Source organism: Cyprinodon variegatus, unplaced genomic scaffold (assembly GCF_000732505.1).
Source record: "Cyprinodon variegatus isolate N-32 unplaced genomic scaffold, C_variegatus-1.0 Scaffold4, whole genome shotgun sequence".
In the NCBI taxonomy this organism is placed as follows: Eukaryota; Metazoa; Chordata; class Actinopteri; order Cyprinodontiformes; family Cyprinodontidae; genus Cyprinodon; species Cyprinodon variegatus.
In genome coordinates, this window is record NW_015150457.1 from 844,110 (window position 1) to 849,338 (window position 5,229).

General features: G+C 37.1%; 1 pseudogene; it reads right to left on the bottom strand.

The window, feature by feature from the left end:
* Positions 1 to 1,697: 1,697 nt before the first annotated feature.
* LOC107082949 lies at positions 1,698 to 4,916 on the bottom strand (annotated as a pseudogene).
* Positions 4,917 to 5,229: the final 313 nt, after the last annotated feature.

The following is a 5,229-nucleotide window of genomic DNA, read 5'->3' on the forward strand; positions in this document are numbered from 1 at the left end:
TATATTTATATATGTATGTATATATATATATATATATATATATATATATATATATATATATATATATATATATATATATATATATATATATATATAGTGTGACAGAGACACATTGCTCAGAGAACAAAAGGGGGAACGCAAACAACAGGATTTAGTTTCAATTATATCAAACTTTTGTAAAATCCAACTGTTGATGTAGGAAGCAAAACTGATTGATTTACAATCTGTTTCAAATGCTGTTGTGCAAATAGAATAGACAACAGCTGGAAATTATAGGCAATTTGTGAGACACACTCAATAAAGGATTATTTCTGTGATGGGACCCACAGACCAATTCTCAGTACATATGATTTCTGGCTGATGTTTTGGTCACTTTTGAATGTTGGTAGTACTTTCCCACTCTTTGTAGCATGAGCTGTAACCTATAACCCAGAGATGTTCATCCAGGATGACACATCAATGCAAGCTGTAGTTAAAAGATTTGCTGTGTCTGTCAGTATAGTGTCCAGAGGCTTCAGGTGTTATTATGACACATAGAGGAGGCCATAGGAGGGATATAATCCTGCTGACCACAAATGTGCATTTGTGTACAGAAACGGTTAGAAACCGACTCCCTGAGGATGGTATGATCAGGGTCGGAGCTAGATGCGGGGCCATGGCCACCCGTAAGCAATCATTGGCCACCTCTGTGGCCACCCCTACCATTTTTTCCCTCTAATACAGACAGTGGCAGCAGTAATACTCTCAAGGGGAATGTTCAATCTTATTAAACATTTACATTTTTTATATATTAACAATTGCTATCAATATATCAATATCAGCATCAATATACTAACATTAAAAATGATAAAGGCAGAATTCACACTCTTTTTAGAACTAAATTTTGTGTTATTTTGGGTAAATAGAAAGTTATGTGTCTCTGTAAGTCATCTAGGAGTCTTCAGTGAAATCATAGATAAATAACTACTTTAATAACTTAAAAATTCATTTAATAAGGATATTAGTACATTTAAATATATATTTTTTGCAGAATTATTATTCCTAAAAGTAGGTAATGACAATGTAAAATATGTTCGTCCCAGAGCTCAAACCTGAAAGAACTTTGTCCACTATACCTTTTATTTAGACGCCATGGATGTTTAAATATATGTGTCTATTTGTTAGCAAAGGAAAGTTTAGTTCGTTTTTATTTAGAAAATATGGATGTTGTACGTGTTCTTGTTGGAATAGTGTAGATTGACCCTGAGGGTCTGGCGCCTTTTGGCCACACCCCTCACTGTACATTGGTTATTGACTGGCCACCCCATTAGGATTTTATGGCTATGCCTCTGGGTATGAGGGCTTGATGTCCACAGATGGTGTATGTGCTCACAGACACATACACTTTTCAAGACACTTGACATTTGCCCAAGAACACCACGATTGGCACATTCACCACTGGTGCCCTGTAGCCTTGACAGATAAAAGCAGGTTCAAACTGAGCACATTTGAAAGACGTAAAAGAGTACAGAGATACCATGGAGAGTGATCTGCTGCCTGCAACATCTTTCAGCATGACCAAGTGTTTTAAGAAGGTCATACAGGCACAATCATTCAACTTAATTTGGACATATTTGGACATGTTTTAAGGACATTACCTAAGATCTTAGTAAACTTTATTTAAGCATACAGTACATGAAGATCATTAACATCTTGCCTTTTGGGAAATAAAGATGCAGTACATAAAAACAAACAGAATATAGTTTTATTTTGTGCTATTTAGTGCACGATTTGTCAATATGAGTATAGAATCAGGACAGTATTCTTTAAAATAACTCTAGTATTACAATTAAACATCATTTTGCTGACATCTTACCCAATAAACACTTCTTTGAGTTTTGCTCTGGCCTCAGTAAAATAATATAGCATTTTGGAGCAAAAATACAAAGCAGCAAACCAAAACTTGAGGCCAGGATAGCAAATATTTCTACAGCTACAGTAAACTTTCCTGGTGAACTAACATAAGCTGGAATAAATGTGATCCACACTGAGCAGAATATCAGCATACTAAATGTGATTAGTTTGGCTTCATTAAAATTGTCTGGGAGTTTTCGGGCAAGAAAAGCAAAAATAAAGCAAAATGCCGCAAGAATTCCAATATAACCCAATACTGCCCAGAATCCAATTTTTGAGCCCAGATCACACTCCAGAATTATTCGGTCTTTATAGTACTGCATATTCATGTTGGGGAAAGGAGGATTAGTTAACAGCCAAACTAGACAAATGAGAATCTGAATGAGAGTGAAGATAAGAACACTGACTCTTTGCTGTGTATGTCCAAACCACTTCATTACGTTGCTGCCTGGAAGTCTTGCTCTGAAAGCCATCAGAACCACTATTGTTTTTCCGAGAACACATGAAATGCAGAGGACAAATGTAATGCCGAATGCAGTGTGTCGAAGCATGCAAGACCAATTAGTGGGTCGACCAATGAAAGTCAGAGAGCAGAGGAAACAGAGTTTCAGTGAAAACAGAAGCAGAAAGCTCAGCTCAGAGTTGTTTGCTCTTACTAAGGGAGTCTCTTTATGAGTAAAAAATATTATTGTCATAAAAAGGGATACAAATAAACCAACAGTGCCAAATACAGTTAGAAGTGTCCCCAGGGTTTCCATATAAGAAAGGTATTCGATGGGTTTTGGAACACAAATGTCTCTCCTATTATTTGGCCAAAACTCAGGTGGACAGGTCAAACAGTCGAGAGAATCTGTAACAAATATGAAATTCCACAACAATATAAGCATACTGTCAAACTATAATTGGCTCAGAATCATTCCTGTTATGATATTCAGATATTATCTATGATAAAAACAAAAAAACAAAAACACACTTACTTGTCTGATTACTAATTGTCCCTTCAGGACATTGAAAGCAATCAAAGCAGCACAAAGGCTTATTTTTGTTTATTGCCATTCGGGTCCCTGGTGGACACGGTTCTCTGCAGACAGACCTTGCCGGCTGATTACGGAAAACATAATTCAAGAAATTTATTATTAAAAGCAAGTATTAATTGTTAGACTTCAAAATTAAGAAACATTGTAATATGGTGTTTAACAATTACCGCATTATTATAGCCGCTCCAAACTATTTTGACATCGTTAAATTTTAATTTCTTCCCTTCTGGATAAGAATCATCAAACTCGCCAATCCTGACTATGTCCACTGATCCATCCTCCCTCGTCTGCCAATTCATTAGGTCATACTTGGCAATAGAGTCACCATTTTCATCAAAGTAAACTATGTCCCCATTCCTAGTGGTGAAGTTTATATGTTTCAAGGCATCAAACACCTATAGATAGAGATTACAAATTGTATACACGTACACACACATCCTTTCAAAAAACACCAAGCTTCATCATGAGATCTTTGTTGCTTTATGTTCTTGGAACTTACTAACTTAGGCGTGACTTCCTCCTTGGTCAAACACAGCTTTCCTGTGGAAGGATTTAAGCCATTTTCACACTGCAAAAGCATTTGTAGAGCAAATGCTACTGAGTAAACAGCTGTGTAAACAGAATTTTCTTCTCTGAAATTTGTTATATCTGTGTAGTCACTGGTGATGTTCTTTAGATCTTCTTCACCAGTACACAACGTTGAGGTATTTGATGGGGTGAAGCTGCAGTCAAAAAAATCCTCCCAGACAGCTTTAATTAGAGTACTGTTTGATTCATCAGAAGGTTTCAAACTAAGCAGGAATGCCCCGAGACCTGGTATGGATGCCCTAGGAAGGGAATATCCTATCGCCCCATGTAGGATGTGCTCTCTATCAGCAGAAACAAGGTCTGCATGTGTGATCCAAGATTCACTGCCAACCCACTGCTTTCCAGTTATATTATGCCCTTCCATTTTTGAAAGAAACGACTTTGTGTAAGAAAGAGACATAAACATTAACACCACCTTGGATGAAGACTTCTTCAGTGTTTTTACAATAGTTCTAAATTTGGATATGGACGATTTTAGGTAAAGTAGCCGGTATTCTACACATATACCTTCCTTTTGTGCTTTTTTCACAAACTCAGATGAACCCTCCGCAGCATATGTACCCATAGAATAAATTACTCCTACCCAGCGCCAGTCAAAGTATTTCATAAGCTGTACCAGAGCTGTGATTTGGAATTGGTCACTTGGTACTGTTCTGAAGAAGGTTGGATATCGACTTTTTTCACTTAAGCAAGCACATGTAGACAAGTGGCTGATCTTGAGACAAAAGAAAAAAAAATATATAAGTTTCCATCAATTTCAAAGGGAACATTATTTTTGGTTACTTTCTTCTTACCTGTGGTACAGATACTGAGCTGATTATAGTGTTTATATCGTCACTCACACCTGAGGATGAATGACCTAAAACAGCCAGGGTCTGACCACTGCAGTCCAGTGGATCATTTCCATTCAAGGCTTCAATAGCTGCTCGAATAAGGTTTTCAACCCCACACCCATTGTACACCTTGTAACCCAAGGTTAATCCAGGGAGGAGCGAAGGATCCCTGTTGATCTCCTCCACAGTGAAAATCATTGTTTGGGCAAACTTAAGTTCTCTGTGGTTATATCTACAAACAGGATAAAGATGGAAAGATAACAAAAGATAATGTACCAGTTATAATAAAAGATTGAAATGACATATAAAACATTTTTCATAATATACAATGCACGTATATGAACTGACCTTTTACAGTAAGAATACGGAACTGCTTGATAGTTGTTGTCAACCAGTTTTCTTGTACTTGTTATAGAGAAAATTCCTGCTATATTCAGATCACCATTCTTGGAAAATGACTTTAAAGTTGTCTTTTGAATCACTTTGCATGTTTGCTCATCTGCCCATGTTCTTGAAAGCAGGGTTAGTAAGACAAAGATAATGACACCCATTCTAAACCAGCCTCCAATCTACTGAAACCTTGCTGGCCTGAAAGCAGAACTTTATAGGTTGTTTCTAGTGAGGAAAAAATCCCCAGGCAAGAAACACACATCAGGAATTCTCACAGGAACTCCAGTACTGCGGTTCATGTATTATTAAAACAGAAGCTGCCATTCAAGTATGTGGCAGTATACATGTGCAATTAAGATAAAATAAAATGAAAAACGGTATTGATGGCCCTGAGCATCCTGTTCATGAGGCTGTTGTACAACAACCGGATGAACAGGATGCTCATCAGGCTTTAGTCAGAGGCTTCTCCAGATTTTCTGTAAGCGGAC